The 25076-nt window shown below is 43.1% G+C and overlaps 1 protein-coding gene across 7 annotated transcripts in view; it reads right to left on the bottom strand.

Annotated features, from left to right (window-relative positions):
* The window catches only part of KTN1 (kinectin 1), a 568362-nt gene that overhangs the window by 162193 nt on the left and 381093 nt on the right, over positions 1-25076 (bottom strand). The gene's annotated exons all lie outside the window — the stretch shown is intronic.

Raw genomic sequence — 25076 nt, forward strand, 5'->3', positions numbered from 1 at the left:
GGATCACATGGATTGAGCTTCTGATTGTAGGGGGATGTCTGTGACAGCTAAGAGTTTGAAAGGACAGTATTGAGTTTGAAAGGAATTTCATCTGATTGCTAAACAGGAGAATGTTTCCCACAAGAAGCTAGAGATGTTATTTAAATGACCGACTAAAGCCTTGGACATAGTGTCCATCTTGGCTCTCCCTTCCCAGGCATGTGATTCAATAAAATAGAGCAGCAGTGTTCTATACAGAGGCAGTGAGAGACAGTGACTAAATGTTTTTACTTTGAAATCAAGTAGATGGAGGTTCAACTCTTATACCTACCACTTGACAGCTCATTAAGCCGTGGAAGTCACTGCTAAGTTTTAGTTTCTTCCATTGGAAAAGGGGGACAATAATAATACTGTGTGCCACTGAGGGCTCTGGTGAGAACTAAGTAAAATGTGCAATAAGCGCTAAGCCTTGCATCTGGAACATAGCAAATATTCAAAAAATATTAGCTAGTATTGCTGCTACCATTATTATGACTTCAACAGAAGCAAGACAATAACGACTGCCTTCTCTTTTTCATTCAGATCTCATGTCAGTAGGAGATAATAACTAATAACCATAACTAGTATAATCATATGGTCACTGGCCTGTTACTATTTCAAGTTCTTCAGGAATTGCAAGTGAATGTCTCCTAAACTTGCCTACACATCTCATGTCCAGGTTGACCTTTAACCCAGTGCTATGGTGTTAACCCAACCGCTGCATTCTGAAACACTTCACTGGACTAATATCAGCTTTGCTCCACATCACCAGGAACGCACTACCTTTTCCCTGCTAATTTGCAGTTTCTCTCAGGTCTTAGGGCTTTCAAATTGGATATGGTCAATTTCATTACTAGTGGTCTGTAGAGTCAATTTTAAAATCATTAATCTTTGTAAACGCAAAGGTGCATTCATCAGCAAAGGTTCTTACAGAGCTTTCATTATGTTGGGCTACGGAGTGGAGGGTTGTACAGGCAAAATCCCTTTCATAGAAATAAGATCAAGATAACTTAGTTAACAGAGAAATGGTTACCTGCTGCCAGTGGTACATGCCTCTTGCATTCTTACTGGACTGTTATTTTTTTTTTTTTTTTAATCCTCACCCAGGGATATTTTTCCATTGATTTCTAGTGAGAATAGAAGGGAGGGAAGAGGTGGGGGAGAGGGAGAGATACATTGATTGGTTGCCTCCCACATGTGCCCCTACCATGGCTGGGAATCTGCAACTGAGATAAGGTACCCCTGACCGGGAATCAAACCCACAGCCCTTCAGTCCAAGGGCCGACGATCTAATCACCGAGAAATCGAGCCAGGGCTTTACTGGACTTTTAAAATAAGTGCTGCTGAGAATGAGTTGACGGGAGTTATTGGAGGCATCAGGCTAAGGAGGGATGTGTGCGAAAGCTCCCAGGAAAACCAGGAATAGATTAGGTGACAAAAGAACAAGAACAACAACGAAGGAGAGGCAGCTTCCCTGCTCAGTCTTTGGGAAAAGGGACAAAAAGCGGAACCAGTCTGACAGGTCCATACCTTTGCTTACTGACTTGTTTCTGTAAGAGAAAAGCCACACGTTTTTTCTGTTTTCTTGTGTGTGCTTTTCTGTTTCTTTCCTTTTGTCCCGTTTTTTTAATGACAGGCACATATGATTAAACATGAGCAGTGCTGCCCAATAAAAAAAAATGAACAAACAAACACACAGAAACAAGAAGTGAGTTACCCAGGTCAGAAACCACAGGGAGGGTCTCCTGACAGTTTCTCCAAGAAAAGTCAGTTCCCCAGTAAATCAGCTTTCGGAGGCCTGGCGCCCGTGCAGCAGGAAAAGATGCAGAGAGGTGGAGGGAATAAAGGGAAGCTACTGTACCCTGCAGAGCTAAGTTTAGATCTCATTTGCTAATACTTCCTGCATGGTTCAGGGTTTGAGGGAGAATCAGCCAACAAAGGAAACAGAATGTAGTCATACCCAGGTCCAGCTGCCTGCCGCAACAAAAGCCAAACTCCTGAGACAGGTACTTACATAACCGATCACTGGGTTGATAATGTTAAATCATGGTTACAGGAACTCCTCACGTCGGGAGCTCTTGAACCAGCCCCGGGACTAAAACACCATGGAGGAACAGCCCTTATACAGTCAAGCAAAAGAAGAAAGGAACACTGCCATGACAAGAATAAAAATCTCCATAGTTGGCTTTCCTGTGAAAGACCAAATAGGAGTTCCCTGGGAAAGAAAAGCCTTCGCATAAAACATTTTGGTCATCATTATTTCCACAGCAGATGGGGCCGGAGTCCGTTCAGGCGTCATCCCAGCCAAATTGGCCACTAATGAGCAACGCGCCACACTGATAAATGGCTTTCTCCTTCCATTCCCAGGCCAAAGCCCCGGTGACCTGCCAGGCACCACCTGAGACCATGACTCAATGGTCACCGCCTATAAATCGTCCTGCAGTGACCACTCCGTGGCTGTGAATGTGCACGTAACAAAGGAAGCCTGAGGAGGCTTTCGTTTTTCCTTATAATTTTTCTATTTTGACTGCTCCAAAGAAAAATTCCAGCTTCTCAAAGGTCATCGGCCTAGGAAATCTAAACGTTTTTTGTCTCACCACCTATTTTCCCTACTCAATATTCCTTATGCCTCTTCTTCACAGAAAGGAAATGTGAGGAATGTTTTTCTCTTAACATAAGGGCAAGGGAAAGCTTTCATTTATTTTTCTTCTGCGTCCACATGATAATTTTCCGGAGTGTGTGTATGTATTTTACTTGGTTTTACACCATTTGAGGGAAAGGCTGTCTGATTAACCCTCTGCCAGGCAAAACGTGCACATGTGGCCGGCAGCACTGCCTGGCACTCCTGGCCTTACCTTCTACAGCGGCTGCTGGCACTGACTGATGGATGGATCAATAGGAACTGGGGGTTTCAGTGTTGCATCTCAACCCCCAGGCCCTCCCTGTGTCCCCAGGATATGACTGGCTCAGTCAAGTCCAGGAAGATAATACTTTTATGTTTTTAAATCCCCTTTACAGATGTACCACTGTTAAGAGAAACATTTCAGCAAATCCAGAAGCAGCACAAAGAAGGAGCTGTTTTGGTTGGAGGAAAATCCATTCTCCTTCAGCATGTGTGTGTGTGTGTGTGTGTGTGTGTGTACTGGGAAAATTTTACACTTATACTTACCTTTACAGCAGCATCTAGCACTTTTTAAAAGTTTTTTTTTTCTGCAACAGTATATTCAAAGTAAAAGTAAATAACTAATGATGTGTTTCATTAGGGTAATCCTAGAACAAGACTAATGGTAGCTCCCAAATTAAAATCCCTCACTACTGCTAATTGGCTCTTCAGATTTAAACCTTGATTCTCTAATAATTTTTTCATTTTAAAGAAGAACGGATTGGTGATCTTCATTGCTAAAAACACGGAGACAACCATCTTCCAACATTTTTATACATTTTCCCCAGTCTTTATAGTTTTCAACTCATAGGCGCAAAAGCAAATGTTTCAAGATAAATCAGGTAATAATAATAATACTTCATATGAGTGTGAAATTATACTAAGAACTGCATGCCCATTGCCTTATTGAATTCTCAAGACAATACTGCATTAGAGACTGGTATTATCCTCATGTTAGAAATGATAAAAATGGAGATCAGAGAGATTTAGCACCTTGCAGAAGGTCATGATGCTAGTATTCGGCTTAGGAAGGTCTATCTGTTCCCAGCATCTGAACACTTAACCACGACACTTTCGCCTGCCTGCACTTGACAAATGGCAACTGATTATCTCCCTAGAAATTTTTGAAGAAAAGCTTGTTCTGGATGTGTTTGCCAATCCCACTAGAAGTAAAGGCTTCCCTGGCATGCCTCAGCCCATCCCTCCCACATGTTTTATATACAGGAGTGTAGACATGGCCAGAGATGAGTCTCGTACGGAGAGCAGCTGCTTCTGGCGGCTGGAAACATTGGAATTAGCTGGAGCAGTTGCTTTTGAGGCTTCACCGTTAGCCAAACTTTCCTGTAGTCGTTCTGGCGACAAATCTATGGGGACAAAATTTAGCAATCACAGAAGCCAAAAACAAGCAACATTTTTAGGCAGATCAACAGTTTGCAAGGGAAATAGCATGAAGCTCAAACCTTAGGGGTTTTCTAAAATTCTTTCTGGCTTTTTAATCTTGCCTTCATGGGTGGGATAATAGTGTCATAGTAAATCAAGATGCATCATAATCAAGGTAGGAAAAAGACAAGATTGCTTTGAAACTATAGCCAAATTATGGTGAGAAAGACCCTGATTTGGCTACAAAGAGCTGGTGTATTTTAACATAATGCAGGGTTGCTCCCCGAATCTTCAGAAGCAACTTTCTTACTGTTTTCTCCTCACTGCTCAGAAAAATAAAGTCCCTGAAATGAGATAAAGGTCAGCCACCAATATAGATGCGGTAATCTGCTTTCCATCTCCCTTCAGGCAGTTAAAAGTTTCCTTCTTTATTGAAATGTCCTGCTCAGTAGAGGTATAAACAAATTGTAAGAGACGATTGATTTAACAGTCTGACAGCTTAACCAAATCTCCTTGCAGCAAGGCTTCCACGGTAAGATTTGTTTCTCGCAGGCCACAGAGGGAAATTCATATTCGTAGGAGAGTGTAATCTCCTGTGAAAACCTGTCACACTGACGGCCCTTCCTCCACAGTTAAACCATTTACAGGGTTTGTAGTGACCCAGCTTCATTACCGTATTCATGCCAAGGAGCCACCATCTCCTTCATCTTGGGAAATCTTGGCATTAAGTGAAATAATAGAGCTGATCCTTTCTGCAAATGCTACCAGTGACTATGGGCCACTTAGCATAGATCCCTTTTCTTGCTATAAAGGAGCATCCATATTAGAAAGAATGCTTTCTGCCAAGAACTCTGCAAAGTCATCCTGTCATGACCTGTTAATTCAGAGACCCGTCTTCTTGTTGGCAGCTAACCACAAACCCACAAAGTTGTGTTTAATTTGCTCGTGGATGATAGACTGAGTTTTCCCCGCGAACTGTGTGAGTGGTGCCTACCTGCGGCGCCTGGAAGACGCGGTCCCGATGCTTGCGATGGACGTGCCCTTTTCATGGCTGTTAGTGGCATGGCTGGTCTCTTCCAGGCAGCAAGGACAAGAAAAACACAGCTGACTGCACGGGCTCTTAAGGGAGATTTGGCTCTACTCTGCAAACTCAGAGCGTTCTTATTAACAAAAGTTAATACGGTCTCCCAACAGCGTGCATGTTGACACAGTAAAAAAATATGCTGCTTTCTTGGCAACTGGAGAGCGTGTACAGCAGCCATGGCAAGAGTAGATGCTCGTATTTTTCTTACGAAATGTATACACAGGGCCTGCTTCTGCAGCGACTCTCTTCTTGCGTTAATGGGCTAATTTGGGTTGGGGGATCCACCCGTGGCCTTAGGGTAGAACTTATGCCCAGGCCCAAACCAATCAGCATATTGTATTCCTTCTGGCCATAGAAATTGATTCAGAAAGTTTAAATGTGAATTTCCGGATGTACTAAATGTACAAAGGCTTTTCTATTTCCTGTTGTATTCAAACTCAGAAGGATGTTGCTCTGGGAGCTGGTGGACGACACTTCATGATTACCTAAGGTCTGCGATTAGACCTGCTAGGAAGGAAGCTGATGTGAAAAAAGGAGAATAATCAGTTGATATTATTTAAGCCCAAGAAAGCCACAACTGAAGGTGATTTTCTTTGGATGCTCCAGTTTTTATTCACATTTTTACAAAAATGACTTGAGTTATCAGTCACTTACCACCAAAACAATACTGATACAACTCTAAAAATTCACGTTAAAAAAAAAATCAAAGGATAATCATTCAAGTATTTTAAGGATTAGCACAGTCAAATTTGCTCTTCACTAGAGTTGTATCTTCTTTAAAAAATATTTTGGGGACAATAACATTATAAACACACCTTATCAAACTCATAGATCATCCTATACTAATAAAAGAGAAAAATGGTAATTGGCGTACAACCGATACCTTTTTCATTGGCTAATCAGCGAGATATGCAAATTAACTGTCAGCCAAGATGGCGGCTGGCAGCCAGGCAGCTGAGAATAGGAGGCTTGGTTGCCCCAGCGATGGAGAAAGTCAAGGATCCCCGCAGCTGCGGGGCTCTGAGCTCCTGAAGCAACAACTCCAAAAGATACAATGTTTTAATTATAGAAGCTAAAAGATGGCGGTTAATTTGCATACTCAGGCTCCAAGCAGAGCGAAGCCAAACAGCCCTGAAGCAGCAGGGCAGAGAGGCCTCAGGGCCTGGGATCAGCAGAGTCAAGAGGCCTCCCGGCCCCGAGATCAGCGGAGCCGAGAGGCCTCCTGGCCCCGGTGATCAGCGGAGTCGAGAGGCCTCCCGGCCCCGGTGATCAGCGGAGTCCAGAGGCCTCCCGGCCCTGGTGATCAGCCGAGAGGCCTCCTGGCCCCGGTGATCAGCGGAGTCCAGAGGCCTCCCGGCCCCGGTGATCAGCGGAGTCCAGAGGCCTCCTGGCCCCGGTGATCAGCGGAGCCGAGAGGCCTCCTGGCCCCGGTGATCAGCGGAGTCCAGAGGCCTCCCAGCCCGGTGATCAGCGGAGCCGAGAGGCCTCCCGCCCCAGTGATCAGCGGAGCCGAGAGGCCTCCGGGCCAGGGATCAGGGGAGCCGAGAGGCGTCCTGGCCCTGGGATCAGCGGAGCAGCGAGGCTTCCCAGCACCAGGATCAGTGTGACAGGGTGCGGAGCCCCAACCCTCTGATCGGCCCTGCTCTGTGCATGACAGGAGTGGCGCTGCAACCTCCCTATGGACCCTGCCTTGAGTGTGACAGGGGGTGGTGCCCCAACCCCCCAATCGGCCCTACCCTGAGCATGACTGAGGGTGGCATCGCAACCTCCCAATCCGCCCTGCTCTGTGCATGACAGGAGGCGGCGCCCCAACTCCCCAATGGGCCCTGCTCTGAGCCCGACCAGGGGTTACACCTAGGGTTAGGCCTGCCCTCTGCCACCCGGGAGCAGGCCTAAACCAGCAGGTCCTTATCTCCTGATGGGTCCCAGACTGTGAGAGGGCACAGGCCAGGCTGAGGGACCTCCTCTCCCAACCCCGAGTGCACAAATTTTTGTGCACCGGGCCTCTAGTATTAATAATAAATGCTTTTCATGGGCAAAGTGTTTTAGTTTACCAAGAGCTTTCAAAAACATTATGAGCTACATAGGACAAATTTTATTCTCTCGTTTTACAGGAAAAAGGTTAGATGATGTCATGTCAAAAGAATATAAGAGTAGAAAGTTGGCCTTAGCAATCCTATTGCCCACCCTACAGATGCAGACACTCCAGTTTCAGAAAGCCAAAGACTTACCTAACATCACACAGCTAATCATTGCATTAATTATTTTTTGGAGGGGGTGACTTCTTTAAAATTTCTTTTTGAGTTCAGCTGCTACATCGTATTTATTATCCACCAATCTCTTATACCTGGGTGCTTAAAACACAGTTTCCTTCCTCCAAAGAAGGGGCCGTGTTTCACTCATACAAAAGAAACATTAAATCTAATTCAATTCACATTTCTGAGCCCTGGAAATGTGACTGGGTCACAAACTTGACAGAACAAATTTTCCCATCCACATCCATAACCATCACCAAGACCATAACACCAGGCCTTTCCTCACAGCCCTGAAATGTCATCATATCACTTTCACATAATAAATCATTAAGGAGTGACTCCACTCTGCCCAGGATTCCTTACTTAGTATATGTGACCATCACAGTTTCATTCTTTTTTCCCCTTCTTCTTCTTCTTATTTTTAAATCCTTATCTGAGGACATGCTTAGAGAGAGGAAGGGAGAGAGAGAGAGAGAGAGAGAGAGAGAGAGAGAGAGAGAGAGAGAGAGAGAGAGAGAGAGAGAAACATTGATTGGTTGCCTTCTGTACATACTCCAACTGGGGATCAAAGCCGCAACCCAGGCATCTGCCCTGACCAGAAATCAAACTGGCAACCTTTCAGTGCACAGGACTACCCTCAACCTACTGAGTCACTCTAGCTGGACTACTCTTTCTTTCTTTTTTATAATATTTTGATTTTTTTTAAAAAAATATATTTTATTGACTTTCCACAGAGAGGAAGGGAGAGGGATAGAGCGCTAGAAACATCGATCAGCTGCCTCCCGCACACCCCCCACCAGGGATGTGCCTGCAACCAAGGCACATGCCCCTGACCGGACTCGAACCCGGGACCCCCCGGTCCGCAGGCCGACGCTCCATCCACCGAGCCAAACCGGCCAGAGCTATTTTGATTTCGTTTTACAGAGAGGAAGGGAGAGGGATAGAGAGTTAGAAACATCAAAGAGAGAGAAACATCAATCAGCTGCCTCCTGCATACCCCCCACTGGGGATGTGCCTGCAACCAAGGTACATGTCCTTGACCAGAATCGAACCTGGGACCCTTCAGTCTGCAGGCCCATGCTCCATCCACTGAGCCAAACTGGTTAGGGCTGGGCTGTTCTTAACGTTAGAGCCATACAGTTGGTTTTTTAATTAGCAGCAGGGAGCTTTCTGGCTGGCGGCCTGCCATCAGCATGCAACTAAGAAAATGCTATCCCTGGTTATCTCATCCTTGATTACCATGGGTAACGTTACTATTGGGTGATATCTCCGGCATGTATTTAAATACTCCAGGTCACCAGATTTTGCCACCCCTGGCCCCCACCAAATACCTTTCTAAAAACTTGATGACAATCTCTTTAGCTTTTCAAATAAATTCAATTAATAAAATTCATTCATTCAATCTTTCAATAGATACTGTGTGCCAGTCACTATTCTCGGTGCTGGCATAAAGTTGTGAACAACATAGAGAAAAATCTCCATTCCTGTGGGACATACATTCTAGTGAGGAAGACAATAAACAAGGTAAGTAAAATATATAGTTAGGTAGAGATAAGTGTTAAGGAGAGAGAAAAAATGAGGCAGAAAGTAGAATAGACTTTCCTGAGATGATTTTATTTGAGCAAATAAGGAAGTGAGGGATGTGGCCATAAGTGTGTCTGGGAGAGGAACAATTCAGGTGGAAAGAACAGCAAATGCAAAGGCCCTGGGGCAGAAACATGCATCAGGTATATTTAAGGAACAGTAAGGGGGCCAGTGTGGCTCGTTAAGATACCTGAGAGGGAGATCAGCAGGAAAAGGGGGTCAAGAGATGACAGGGCATCAGTGTGTGGATTTGAATGAGATGGGAAACCCTCAGAAGGTTTTGAGTGAGGAGTGTCATGATTGGACTTTGTGTTTTAACAGGATACCTCTGGCTGCTGGAGAAAGAAGAAACTGAGGAGGTCAAGGGTGGAAGCAGGCAGACTACTGTAGTAGTAAGAGGTGATGGAGAGTTGGATCAGGACAATAACAGGAAGGTGATGTGAAGACTAAATGCTGTTGCATTTGCTGCAAGATCATATATAGGGCATGAGAGAGAAGAAATGACTGATACAACAGGTAGAATGGAATAGCCATTCTACTCAGGTAACTGTAGAAGCTGGTTTCAGGGAGAATGCTAGGAGCTCAGTTTTGGACACTATAAGTTTGAGATGCTAAGTAGACATCCAATTGGAGATATCAAGAGGACAGGTGGCTTATGAGTTTAAAAAAAGGTCTAGAGCAGTGGTTCTCAACCTTCCTAATGCCGCGACCCTTTAATACAGTTCCTCATGTTGTGGTGACCCCCAACCATAAAATTATTTTAGTTGCTACTTCATAACTGTAATTTTGCTACTGTTATGAATCGTCATGTAAATATCTGATATGCAGGATGTATTTTCATTGTTACAAACTGAACATAATTAAAGCATAGTGATTAATCACAAAAACAATATGTAATTATATATGTGTTTTCCGATGGTCTTAGGTGACCCCTGTGAAAGGGTCGTTCGACCCCCAAAGGGGTCGAGACCCACAGGTTGAGAACCGCTGTTCTAGAGTGAAGATACCATTATGGGAGTCATCAGCACAGAGATGGTACTTAACGTCATAAAACTGCAACATTAACCAAGAGAGTAAATGTAATTAGAAAAGTAAAACAACCAAGGCCTGAGCTCTGGGGGAAGCCCAACATTTACAGTTTGAAGAGATGAAGACCTTGAGCAGTGAAGTAGGAAGAATACCAGGAGAACCTGAAAGCCAAGAGAAGAAAGTATTTCAAAGAGGAAAGGGGCATTGACCTGGTTAAATGCTGTTTGTAGGCCCATTAAAACGAGGTTTGAGAAGTTACAGTTGGTAGACTTAGCGATACTGTAACTCATTAGTGACCTTGAGCAATGTCAGTGGAGCGGGTTCAGAGGGCGAGAGAAACACCCGGAGGTTGCAAGAACAGATGCCTTTCAAGGGCCTTTTGTCTAAAGAGAAGGAGAAAACTGGGGTATGACTCAAAGTGGAAATGGGGCCAGAGAGGGTTATTTCTAGGATGACAGGCATAACAGCATGTTTGTACATTGATGGGAACGATCCTGTAGAGAGGAAAATTTGAAGGTGCAGGACAGGGGGCACAATTGCTGGAGCGAATGTTCTGGGGTAGGACTGAGGGATGGGATAGTGCCCAGGGGGAGACATTGGTCACAGGCAGGAGCAAGGCCAGGTCATCATAATGACAGGAGAGAAGACAGAGACTAGGCCAGAGAGGCAGGGGGGTCAGTAGAGGTCAGGCAGAACCTTCTGACAGTTCTCTGATCACCCCATTGTCTTGCTGAAGCAGTGTGTGTACTTCATGCAGAAGCTACTTCCCAACATTGTTGCAAAGCTAAGGAATGTCAGTGTCAAGAATTTTGTGACTGGGAAACCTAAGAGTTGTGCTGCTATTCTTAGTTTTACACCTAACTATCATGTCCTGAAGAGTACAGGGCTCTGCTATCCTAGGATGAGGCCCGCCTTTCTAGAAACAAATTCCTGATGTTTTCAGGAAGTCTCACATACCCAATTCTGTCATTCTGGGTGAAGAGAAACCAAGCCTTCCATTATCTCGATTTCACGAGTGCCTGCCTTTCCTCTCTTCCACAAGGTTCCCCCCTCTGTTAAGTCTCTTTTCAGATGTTCAGGAGAGCATGCCATAATGATAGTAGTAGTGGCTACAGACCAATAAAGAGACCCCAGAGGAATTCCACATCTTAGTGGTTTTCCCAGATATACACTGGACTTGTCCTTGATCATTTCTTTCTCTGCTTAACCAATATAAAATAATTTCTGTCATTAAAAAAAACAACTGCTTAAGTCTCTGAGAGGGGACTGTAGAGAACTATGATGGATGCAATAAATACATGCTCCTATCACTTAGAATTTAAGATTTTCGGTGTCCGTGCAGGTAGGGAAAGAATAGGAATCAGAAGTGTTACCGCATTGAATTCTGACATCTCTAAGTAGTAGGCATTATGATCTGCATTTTATAAGTAAGGTTCAGAGAGAGCAAGTAACTTGCCCAAAGCCCCACACTAGAAAGTAGAGGACCGAGACTTGGACCTTGGACTCTTAGGGCTCAGCGTCATATTCTTTGCTCTGCAATCAATTCAGAAAGGCAAATGCTATGTCAGTAGCTGATGAAGGATTTTCATACCCTGTCCCTAAGCTGTCTCTCCAGGTACTTCAGAAACTCCTCCTTCAATCCCTTGTTCTGTGGGTTTATGCTACAAAGGACTTTTTGTTATACCGTGGGCACTCAGAACATTGCTTTTTGCCAAGGTGACTTTTAATTTATCAGAGGTCGCGCTGGTAGATAGATGCCCAAGCTATTTGGTTACTGTTTTCTTAGCCAAAAACCCAGGAAGGGCAGAGGCACTCAACTGGAATGTGAATCTGCTTTTTTTGTCTTTCAAAAACAGCTTTCATCTTACCCTACAGTGGTGTTGTTTTCTTGCTCTGCATTCTGTGTCCCAAATAGACTTCTTAGGCATTCCAAGTAGACATTCACCACTTTGCACAGATCAGCGTTACCAAGCATATGATCTACAGTGGCCCCTCTATTTTCTATTTTCAGCGTTCTCAACCCCTTTCATTAGCGATCTTTAGTGAGGAGATGGAGGCCATCCTAGATGAACTTCCTCAATTCCTCTATCTTTGTAGCAGATTTGCTTCACACTCATCCTGTCCTCCTTCCTCTTATCTCAAAGGCAGGAAGCAGTGTCCCTCATCGTTCCCATGATAATCTTTTTATGAGCGTCCTTGATCCCACTTCCTCCCCTCGCCTTGGGAATCTCCTCTCACATTTTCAAGCTTATGTTCAACCTAATGTCTAAGTAGCTCCCCTCTAAAAAATGTCGTTCTATTTTCTTCAGTTACTGTCCCATTTCTTAAGTTTCACTGCTAAACTCCTTGAAAGAGATTCCAAACTCATGATACCTTTACTTCCTTTTATTGCAACCTGTCCTGACCATTCTACTGAAATCTCTCACTTGGGGCATCACCAGTGGGTTCCTAATTGTCATGGTAAATGGCGTGGGTAGGTCTTTGTTCCGTTTCGCATCTGCAGAGTTAAGAGTGTTGGCATCAGTCCAGCCCGGGTACAAGGCCTAACTCCATCCCTTCTTAACTTTGTTAGGATCTTTAACAAAAAGCCTGACACAAAGTAGTCCACAAGTGTTAGTTGTTATTCTCCTCACAACTATTATTAGCCATCCCTTCTTTTGGAAATTCCTTTCTCCCTTTCTTCCCTGCCATTTAACTCTTAACCAATCTCCAACGGTTTTCTCTAAGACCCCTCACTAGCCTCCCTTCTCTTCTCTTCCTTAAATATAGGCAGTCTCCAAGCTTCGGCCTTTTGCTTTTTCCGTTTTCCTGTGTTCTTTTCCTCAGAGCTCCAACTCACTCCCACAGCCCTCTCTCTCCCCGGGGTGTAGGGACATCTCTAGCCCCACCCCTTCCATGACTGTTCTGATTGGCTGGAGGTCCTCCCGATCTCCTCCTCTGGTGGAGGCCCATCCTCAATGCCGCCTCCTTCATGAGCCTTCTAATCTCCTCCATCCTTAGTCAGAATTCAGCTCTACCTTGGGAGGCCTCGAATTATAAAGATTCCCATTTCTGCACTTATTATTACGGATAATATTACTTTGAACTATGATTGGGTGTATGTATTTCTAACTACCTCATTAGATTGTAAGCTCCATAGGGCAGAAACCGTATTTTAATCACCCTTTACTCCCCACGTGCTGAGTATGGTGTATTTCTCATGGTAGGCTGAACCCACGTGGACTGACAGGAAGGGCATGGGGGTGGGGAGTGAGTATTCAGATTCTAAGCACCTCCCAACTAGACCCCAAATGATGGGATGGCTCAGCAAAGGGAGGAAATGTGAGTGTTAAAGATAAATCAAAAGAGGAAAGCATATAAATAACTATGTTGGGGGGACACAGGGATTATAAAACCTTGAGAGAAGACTGAGACAAGAGACCAAAAGGACGGTGGGGCATACTTAGGGAAACAGGGAGCAAGGAGAACCAGCAAGAAGGCAGGGGTGCAGGTAACCGAAAAGGGGGGAGCCCTATTTTCTGCCCCATGGCTTTGGGCTTTTGTTTTCTCAAGTAATTTCTCTGGCCCAGGGAGAATAAAATCAAATTTCACAAGAGTACTTGGGAGCTTATAATTCATAAAGGCTTGAAAGATCTTTAAACATGAAGCATAGAAAAGAGAGGGGTTTTATTATTTCATATGCAGTCTTTAAATATTAAAGTGAGACAAATGTCCCTAAACACAAGTAGAAAATATCTCATAAGGCTTTCCTTTAGTTTTCCTGATGAAACACTGTAAATAAGATACACTGACCACACTGGCCATAAACATCTAGTGAATAAAAATTTAAATGACCAGATGAGAAATAGTGGTAAGTTACAGAGAAAGAATTCATGTTTACATCTCTTTGTTTTACTTATCCTTGTACCCAAAGGAAAGGGAAAAGCAATACATTAAATTCATTTTTAATATCAGTTTCTCTCGCTTCCCCCCATTTTTCTTTGCATTAACAGTAAATATTTCAATTGATCTGAAATCTCACAGGCTGCTCTCCTAATGTGATCATTTAAACACAGGTCAGACGCTAAAACACACCCTATTTGGATAAAGCCTTCACCACTCTTGAGAGACCTCCTAGAATGTTCCATGGACAGTTTTAGAATTGTTATTTTTGAAAACTAGCACACAAAACATTCTCTACAACAGAAAAATACCAGCAACATCCTATTTCCAGCAGAAGAAAACACCATTGGGATGACGCCTTAAAAACATATTTGGGTGATGGCAGATCACAAGACACTTGGCTCTGAAGTCAAGATATCGAGTTTCAAACAAAAATATATAGACTGGATATGAATAATCTCTCCCGAAAGCTCACGCTTCTCTACTGGCTGAGGATTCAGATGAGGGATCAGTAACACTTGCAGATGACTCCAGAGAAACAAGGATCCCATCTGCAGCCAGATGAAAAGAAGGGGGAAATTTTCTTTGGGTGCTTTAGTTTGAGACGTGTTAGAAACAAGATAGTCTACCACATCTTTCTAACAACATCGGCTGGTGTTCTCTTGCCAACAATTCAATTGCTTTAGAATGTTAAACTTGGAGAATTGCATCATCCATCTCAGAGGTCTACAGGCTCACTCCTGCCTAACTGGTGGGAAATGAAGACGTAAAAAGTTCAATGACACCCGAACATCAGCAGCCCGGCCTGTTTTGTCTTTGCTCACACATCAGAAGACAGTATAATAAGGTAGCTCTAAATGGCAACATGCCTTCAATCTGGTCTCAGTCAGATATATTCTATTGTCCATCCAGATCTACTCTCTAATCTGCTCCATTCCGCTCCATGAAACAGAGGCCTGACTGATACAGACTGTACAAACTGGACTTGATTAATGGAACATGCTGGCAGGAGATTGGAGGGTGAGAGAGTGTGAGGCTTGGGTATTTATTTCCCCCAGCTCCCTCCCTGCCTGATTGCAATGGCTTGGCTGCTTTACCATCAACAGTCAAGCTCCTGTCAAATGCTCTCTCTCTCTATAGCCCGTCCTTCTGGATTGTCCAAATCACTTGTCCCTTCAGGCCTAGGAGTGGCAAGGGTTGGCAAAAGTCCTTGCAGTAAACACTCTTAAACTTACCCTTTGAGTGTTTCATCTGCTTCCTGTTGCATTCCCGACTGAAATGTGGGTCAACCGTGATGGATTATTAGTGGCTCCCCCAATAATGTTGTATTGAAGATCCGAAGACTGGCAAACAGACCACAATAACAAGTGCTGTAATTCTTTGTTGGCATTGACCTTGGGCATGGGAGAAAGGGGAAAAACCAGCAAGAATTCCATATATTTCTTACTCCTGTCTTAGATCTTTATCATAGTGGGTAAAGACTGAGCCATAAGCAACTTCATTCTAGAGTCGTCTTTGATCTGGTAATTTAGCTGAGGCTTATGGATGGTTTTCATTTTCATGTTGCATACTCAGATGTTAATGCCAATACCAAGAAAGGGAATTATTTATAACTAGGATGACATTTTAAACTCTAAACTATATTGTTCTATAGAATTTACAACTGACAGATGAGATTTTGGAAAAACTCCAGTTTGATATAATTTTAGTTCCATAGTCTATCCTTGGTTCTGTGCTTTAGTTTTTCTCCTTAAGTTTTCCCATTTTTATAACAAGATATACATACCCTTAGCAATAAGTTCTCTTCCTTTACCACTTGAAGTTATTTAGCCTTCTTAAGAAAGCAAGTGTGGTTTGGCAAGCTGGTTTGGCTCAGTGGATAGAGCGTAGGCCTGTGGATTGAAGGGTCCCAGGTTTGATTCTGGTCAAGGGCACATGCCCAGGTTGCGGGCTTGATTCCCAGTAGTGGGTGTGCAGAAGGCAGCTGATCAATGATTCTCTCTCATCACTAATGTTTCTCTCTCTCTCTCCCTCTTCCTTCCTCTCTGAAATCAATAAAAACATATTTTAAAGAAAATAAGTGTGTCCTAGAAACTGGAGCGAAGAATAGAAGCACACTGATCAAATTCTTTTCCTTTAAGTCAAACTTGACTATTTTGCACCTAAACTTGTCTTTTGGCAAAGTGAGAGACAATGAGAGTTAATGCCTCTGCACTTGAATAGACTGAGCCACACAAAAGCTGACAGTGCTGCAGGATTTGTGGTAATGCCAGCACTACTGCGAAGAGATTTCATTGCAGTGCTGTGCCACCTAATAGACAGAAGGCAATCTCAAAAATAATTACTTAATATTAAAATATATCTGACTATAAATGAAATAAGAGGAAAGGCACTTATCTGGACATGAGATGTAAATACACTTAAAAAAAAAAAGGAAATATGTTCTTGAACTGTCAGCATCATTCAGCCAATTGTTTGATGAGCTTATGGCCCTAACTGTCAAGTCTCTGCCCAGGTGATTTATTATTATTATTATTATTATTATTATTATTAACACTGAAACAGAAGTCTTACTGTCTCTGGGGCAGAATAAGGGTTTGGATCACTGAAATAAAGACCAGGACTATAGAGTGTGGTGAGTATGATCCATATGCCTTTTCCATTTGCTATTCATCTAGAATTCATTTATTCAACATATTTATTAATATACTTCTAACTATAATACAGTGTAAGGATTATTATTAAGGTTTGGCCCACAAGTTGTGGGAGCACAGATAATGCAGCAGTTTGTTCTAGAGCTGAGTGTGGGCAGTGAGGATGACTCACAGTCAGACAAGTGGGTGAGGAAGGATTTCTAAGCAGAAAGAATGCACATGTGAAGGCCCAGGAGTGTGAGATGCCCGGTGTGACCAGGGGAGGAGATTGCATAGACAGTCAAAGGCCCTGTGCACCATGCTAAGGAGTATGGACTGTCATCAGGCCCTTCAACAAGTCTAACCCAAGGAAAAGCCACAATGACATTTGCATTTTTGAAAGATTACGTTGTTTGAAACTTGAATGGATGGGAGGAGGCTTGGAAACCAGGTAGGAGATCAGTGTAAGAGTCAAGGTGTGTGTTTGAATTAAGGCCACGGGACTGGCAGGGGGAGAAAAGGGTTACATCACACCAATATTTTAAAGGCACATATCAATAAAACTGGGGCTCACTGACCAGACTGCAGGGGCGGGGACGCAGGGAAGGAGGGAGGGTGAAATGAGTCAGAGATGATTTTGAAGTTTGTAACTAGTGAATCAGGGGAACATGTTTGTGGGGAGAAAGGATGAATTCAATTATGGATGTGCACAGTTTGTGATTGCTAGGGCCATCCAGATGGAGAACGTCAACAGACAGATGAAATGTGAGACTGGAATTTAGAAAGCAGGTCCGGGTAAATTCTGGAAATCATTGTTTCATCAGCATTGATGCGATGGGGGTGGATGAGATCACAAAGAGCATACCCAGAATGAGAAGAGGAAAGGAGAAGGGAAAAGGAAATAAAAAACAGAGTCCAGTGGGCATGTGCTGTTTTCAACTGTGCAGTTTTCATTCCTTTTTTTCTGGTGCATTTTCTTCGTTCATCCTTTAAACAGCCACCCTTCCCGCTTTGTGCAATTCTGGTGAAGGAAATCTTCATGGTGCCTTATTAAAACTATACTTGCCTTCTGCCCCAAGAAGGAAACAGTAAGCATCTCATCACCCTGGCCACACCGATTTTATCAGGAATGTGGCAGTGATGTGCTAGAGCCGGCTCCTTTCAGCTCACAAGTGGCATCATGTTGGTAGGTTAAAATCAGCAATGGTGAGAAGAACAAAGTAGGAGGGATCACAATACCAGATATCAAGCTATATTACAAAGCTGCTGTTCTCAAAACTGCCTGGTACTGGCACAAGAACAGACATCTGGACCAATGGAACCAAACAGAGAACCCAGAAATCAACCCAAGCCATTATGTTCAATTAATATTTGACAATGGAGGCAAGAGCATACAATGGAGTCAAGATAGTCTCTTCAATAAATGATGTTGGGAAAATTGGACAGATATGTGCAAAAAAATGAAACTAGACCACCAACTTACACCATACACAAAAATAAACTCAAAATGGATAAAGACTTAAATGTAAGACGGGAAACCATAAAAATCTTAGAAGAATCCATAGGCAGCAAAATGTCAGACGAAATGTTAAACTAAGGAGAAAATAAACAAATGGGACTACATCAAAATAAAAAGCTTCTGCACAGCAAAAGAAACCATCAATAAAAGAAGAAAGCCCACTGCATGGGAGAACACATTTGCCAATGTTATCTCCGATAAGGATTTAATCTCCAAAATCATACAATTTAACAAAAGGAAGATAAACAATCTAATCAAAAAATGGGGTAAGGACCTAAATAGACACATTTTGAAAGAGGATATACAGAAGGCCAGGAGACATATGAAAACATGCTCAAAGTCACTAATCATCTGAGAGATGCAAATCAAAACGACAATGAGGTACCACCTCACACCTGTCAGAATGGCTATCATCAACAAATCAACACTCGACAAGTGCTGGAGAGGATGCGGAGAAAACGGAACCCCCTTGCACTGCTGGTGGGAATGCAGACTGGTGCAACCACTGTGGAAAAAAGTATGGAGTTTCCTCAAAATATTAAACTGGATCTCCCATTTGACCCAGTAATTCCACTTCTAGGAATATATCCCAAGAAATCAGAAACACCAATCAGAAAGGATATATGCACTCCTATGTTCACAGCAGCACAATTTACAATAGCTAAGATTTGGAAACAGCCTAAGTGCCCATCAGCAGATGAGTGGATTAAAAAACAGTGGTACATCTACACAATGGAATACTATGCTGCTGTGAAAAAAGAAGGAATTCTTACCATTTGCAACAGCATAGATGGACCTGGAGAGCATTATGCTAAGTGAAATAAGCCAGTGAGAGAAAGATAAATACCACATGATCTCACTCATTTGTGGAATACAGTGGACAACACAAACTGATGAACAAAAATAAAGCCAGAGAAAAAAAATATTTAGAATATATTAGAAGTAATCCTGTTATTTGCAGATTTTTAATATTTCCTACAACTTTTGTGATATTATACTATGTTAGTACAGTTTTGGTAATATTATATTTAAAGTATTTTTTCTTGAAATATTAATGTTTATTGCATGTAACATTATATTTAAAATTGTTTTTCTTGAAATATGTTTATGGCATGTAACATTATTATATTTAAAATAATTTTTCTTGAAAAAATAAACAAACAAAAATCACAATGGTGGAGGTATTTACACCACTGAAGTGGGCAAACACTACACACCAACACCTGCCCCACCCCTCACCAAAAGTCAGCTTACCAGACACTACTGGATGTGGGTAGGAATCCAATGCAAAGCAATGAACGTTGCCCAGAGATTTGATATAGAGGTCTCAGAGAACTGGTATTCCTTCTCATTCTGGATTGCAAACTGTGAGGTAATGTCCAACTTCCTTGCTGTATGCAGAACCTGCCTGAGAAGAAAATCAACCCACATGAGGAGGGAAGAATAAGAGATAACGAAGGGATAGACCCAAAGCACAACATTTGTTGCTGTTTTATTTTTTCAATTTAAAAAATTTCTTAAAATTTTAAGATGTCATTCACTTGTAGAAAATCCCATATATGTATTCAGTTAACAAATAATAGGAAAATAAACACCCCAATAAACACATAGAATACTATCGGTTTCCCAGAAGACTACTGTATGGTCTCTCCCTCCCCTCTATCTTGACCTTTATAATAATTTCCTAGCTTTTAAAAAGCTTTACAAACATGTACACTTTCTTAAACAGAAACCTGTCTTCCTTTCTTCTTTCCTTCCTTCCTTCCTTCCTTCCTTCCTTCCTTCCTTCCTTCCTTCCTTCCTTCCTTCCTTCCTTTCTATTTTATTACTTACAGCAAAGCCAGAATTTAGGGAAGCATTTTTTCTCCTGATGTAGGAAAAAAATGGAATAGGTTTATAAGTTAATAGGGAAGAGCCACTGGAAAGAGACCGAGGAACCAGAGATAGAGTGATTCACAGCATGGTTGTAGGGAAGAGGGTGGGACATGGAATCCAGCATACCCACAGAGGCCTTCGCTCGGGATCCAGGATGGAGAGATGCCTCTTTGTGATATAGGAAAGAGGACTGGCGTCTACTTGTGAAAGCCTTTGGCCTCTTTAATACACACATGGTGCAGCTCAAAAACAGTAAACTCCCCAATTTTGTCTTAGCTCATGAGCTATGCTCTGAGTGTCTCCTGGCTTTCCATCCCTGGACTTTGGGGTTAGTGGCTGGGATCTCCTCTCTCTTCCTCCTCCAGCTTGGCATCTCTGGACACAGCTCTGTGTGCTTGGCTCTGGCCCCTGGGACCTGGTGCTCCCTGACTTTCTCCCTGGCACAGGGTTCTGGCAGTGACTTGACTCCACGGAGCCTCAGCCGATGGCCCAGAACCTTTTTCTGCTTCCTTTGGAGCATACAACACTCCGGCCCAGTAGACACTTTTCCTTTCTCTTGCCCTAGTTCTGTCTCTAAGGCAACCAGCCCCTGTGGTGGGGTTGAGTGCGGGGAGGTTGGCAAAGGGGAGCAAAGTAGACAAATGTGAAGGTGGAGATACAGGCAGTAGTTGATGGGGTCCACTCCTGTCACGTCCCTTGCTAGAGCTGCATCCTTATCCCTAGAGACCGTGTCCACACCAGGATCTTTAGGTCCTCCAAAGGCTGCTGCTCAGGAATCCCTGAGACCACAGCTCCCTTCCCAACCTCTTTCCTGCTTCTGACAAAGTATGTGTTTAAACTGCCTTGGCTAGCCCAGCCAGTGGGCTCAGTGGTTGAGTGTTGACCTGTGAACCAGGAGGTCATGGTTCTCTTCCTGGTCAGGGTACGTACCCAGGTTGCAGGCTCAATCCCTAGTATGGGGCATGCAGGAGGCAGCTGATCAATGATTCTCTCTCATCATTGATGTTTCTATCTTTTCTCTCCCTCTCCCTTCCTTTCTGTAATCAATAAAAGTATTTTTAAATATTAACAAAAAATAATAAATTGCCTTGGCTATATTAAAAACAAAACATTTCAACAAATTATAAAGTGTTTTGGATTTCTTGCCTTATCTGTGAGCTTGCTTTAGAAACACTAATTAGCCAGAGAAAAATGTGCTTTGTGTTTCCAAAAAAAGAGGAAGGGGAGACCTTGCTAAAGATAGCTACCTCTGGTGGGAGATTTTTTTTATTTAAGAAGCTGCAACCAAATGTCTATGGATTCCAACAACATTTTGCAAAAGCTGCCTCTCATCCTTAAAAGTATGGAAGGCACTGAATGAGAAGTGTCTCACAGGGCAGGTGACAATGGAAGGCTTTGGATTTTTGGAACTCGGGACTGGATCATATAAAATATCCCTCCGTGCAGGAGCAGAAAGCTCAGTCCAATGACTCGGAGCAGTGCTCTGACTCTGAATTTGAAAGGGTAGGCATGGGCACGTACACCATTTTAACTGAGCTAACACCGAAGCTTTCATCTCACCTAATGGATGGCAAAGGTTGCTCTCTCCCTTCCTTTGATGAATGGCTCTGGCACCACCACATTTGTCTTAGAACTGGCAGCAGTTCTCAAGTTAGTGATAATGAGGGTCTTCCTAACAAGGAAGTAAAATGCTCTACTGACTTCACTGAAGGCCACTGCTTCTGCCCACCTATTTCACATACAGTTTATAGCCAAAGGAGAATCCTGCTGGCCAGCGACACACAGCAATAGGGTATTAATGCAAAAATGTTTTCCAAAGATAGCAATCCCCCTAAAATGAACATAAAAACGCACACACATTTTCTTTATCAACCCATAGAATAATACTATACTGAGCACAGAGCAAAACAAAGTGAAAAGATAAAATTTGCCCCCTCTTTTAAAAGAATTCCAGAAAACTGAAAATGTCCCCACCCCAACTTTACCACACACGTTTGGGGATAAGTTGTACAGAACAAGTGGATAATTGCATGGATACATGAGTACTGTCTAGTGGCTGTTTACACATTTATGGAGTGAATGAGAATAACAACACATTTTTAAAGAAGAAAATAGATTTCAAGAGTGAGCAACCAGGTCATTGAGGAAGAATGTTGGGCATTTGGTGTCAGAAAATAGAAAACATAGACCGAATACAGTAGAAAGCCAAAATCCTGGTTTTGTTCTTTCAGACATTATGAAACTTGTTCTCAATGACCTGCAAACCTGGAATGTATTTCAAATAGGAACTGGAACTCTCCCTCACTGGCAGGAAAACATGAGTGTCTGGGGCCAGCAATGCCTATACTTCTCAGAAGGTATTTCATAGCAAGGTAGCAGCTGCACCAACAATGGAGTCCTGGAGCCTCCCTCTCAAACTTCAGACGAAAAGCAGCCCCTCCATCCCTTGGTCCCTCCATCTCCGAGGCGCATGCTCAACAGAAGAGGTGAAAAGTAAGTGAGATTATGGAAGTAACATAAATGACATCACCGAGGTTCTGTTTTTAGCTTCGTGCTAGTCTTTATTATAACTCAGTGCTACAATAGACACTTTATTTAACTGCAGGAAATGATCGGTCCATCGTTTGCTTCTCGCTATGAAATCACTCCTTCAGTTATTTATCTTTTTGAAAAAGCCCATAAATTTATTAAGCTATTCTACATGCTAGATACTATGCTAAATGTTAAAAAATCCAAGAGAAAATAAACAAAAATAAAAGCATGATAACTTCACTTGGAGGGCTTCTAGTGTCTAGAAAGGCAAGATAAGAAAAAAGTAGATTAAAAAAAGAGAGAGACAAAATCTTCTAAGTTGCTATTAATGGATATGGTGAAGAAATGAAGGAGAAAATGGTCAATCAACTGTGTGTGGGGGTGTGTGTACGTGGACACACAATAGGCAGGGGTTGGGGTATAAGTTGATGTGTCAACATGAGTTGCACCAACCAGGAGACCTGGTTGGAGAGGGGCATCCTGGACACACAAAGTTTCCTGGAACATGAGAGCCAGGAGTATAAGCCTTTCCTTGCAATTGGGACCTGGAGTGTTGAGGGAATTAAATGACAGGGGCGAAAAAAGAGGGCGGGGTCAGATTTCAGAGGGTCTTCTGTGCTACCTTGGGAAGATGGGATTCTATCTCGTAGTCATGGAAGGGTTACGCACAGTATGACTGTGAGCATATCGGTGTTCTGAAGCAGTCACTCCCACAGCAGGGTGGAGGATAGGCTGGAGGGCAAGAGGCCGAATCAGACAAAACAGCAGGCAGACTATTGCAAGGGTCTGTCCCGGTGATACCCAATTAAGGGAATAGGAATGGAGGGGGATATGGGGAGACTCCAAGGAGGAATACCAAGGAGGAGAGTGACTGAGAGGGTGAAGAGAATTTCGGGCTTGGGTGACGGGTGGTACATACATGGAGATGACAAGCTCTCTCCACTTTTGGACTTGAAGTTGCCTGTGAGACATCAGGGTGAGAGCTCTTGTAGGAAAGAGAAGGTATGGGTCTAGAGCAGAGGTTTTTAAATGAAAGAATTTAGTGTCTGTGAACATGGGTGGGGAAAAATTACATATTCGTTTTCACCAACCCCTAACATTTTGTATTTTCTTTATGTGTGTAGGCAGCAAACACAATAGACTTAGCAGTACCTCTGACTTTGCCACTAGCAGGAATCACAGATATATTCATATCATTTTTTTTCAGTTATTGCAAACATCTTTAAATATTGTTTACGCTCATTGCTTCTTGAAAATGATAGCCCTTATTAGACCTGCTGCTAACTTATTATTTAACAGTAACAAAAACACATACATAATACATAACATTTATTTTTTAACATTTTAACAACTGTATTTCAACATGACTTGCCTTATTTGTAACCCCCTTCATCTTAGGAGTATTTAAAAACCTCTAGGAGGGAGTCCCTGGCCTCCAGCGGGCTGCCGAATATATCCATGAACCACAGAAAGGTCAAGGACCTCTGGCCCGGCGTTTGAAGTCGTAGGGACTGGTCAATAATTCACGGACTTCTGCTGAGCAACAATATGCTGAGAAGGATGTGACCTATTCCAGGGGCTCCATAAATAGACTGGGACCAAGAGGAAACGGTTGACTGCAAAAGAAAACGAAGTTTTACTTGTTTGGTTAGGAAGCCTCTGGCCTCCTTCCCGAAATAGCTGGCCTTTATAGAACCAGCCTCTCCATCAAAATGCGCTCTGGGCTGGTTTCCCTTGTTGCTCTTGGGGAATCTGTGCCGCTGGGGACCACAAGCCAAGGTGACGGTGTCCACAGATCCCTGGGCACTCTGAAAATGAACATCACTCAGCAGCGAGTTTGAATTGTTTGTAAAAGTTGTTAGGATGAGAGGAATGTAAAGAATTGCATAATTGTCCCCAAGAAGGTCTTTTCCTTTCCTGAATCCAGATCCTGACGCCCAATAAGCCACTAAGAATAATTTGTACATTTGGGTGGAGAAAAAAAAACTTGGGGGTGATCAGCTCAGCGACCTCAAGGCCAGATGTGACCCCCCCCTTTGTCACAGGCCCTCTCCCTGTTCATGAAGCTGCTTATTTTCCAGGCTCCTAAGGCTGAGAAGGCAGAGGGTGAAACAGACTCTTGCCTTCTCGCTATCCCTCTCTCAACCTTGTAGTTCTGCATCTTGTAGATACTCTTGGGAGGCAAAACAATGAAAGCTCCATGTGACTTTCAGTCCTTATGAAATGTAAAAGTCGACTTCAGAAGGTCAGAACCCTTCTAGGAATTCACTTCTGGAAATAAGTCCTATCAAAATCTCACTCATGGCCCTGGCCAGTTTTGCTCAGTGGATAGAGCATTGGCCTGCAGACTGAAGAGTCTCAGGTTTGATTCCAGTCAAGGGTACATGCCCAGGTTATGGGCTCCGTCCCCAGTAGGGGGCGTGCAGGAGGCAACCGATTGATGCTGTTTCTCATTGATGTTTCTATCTCTCTATCCCTCCACCTTCCTCTCTCTAAAAATCAATAAAAACATTTTTTTTAAAAAGTGTACGTGAAATTCTCATATATGTTTGTATGTGTCCAGATAAGGACCTAAAGGGGAATCCCTGAAATTAACAGTCCTATTTGGGAGGCTAAGAGTAGA

This window comes from Myotis daubentonii, chromosome 1 (genome assembly GCF_963259705.1).
Source record: "Myotis daubentonii chromosome 1, mMyoDau2.1, whole genome shotgun sequence".
NCBI lineage: Eukaryota > Metazoa > Chordata > Mammalia > Chiroptera > Vespertilionidae > Myotis > Myotis daubentonii.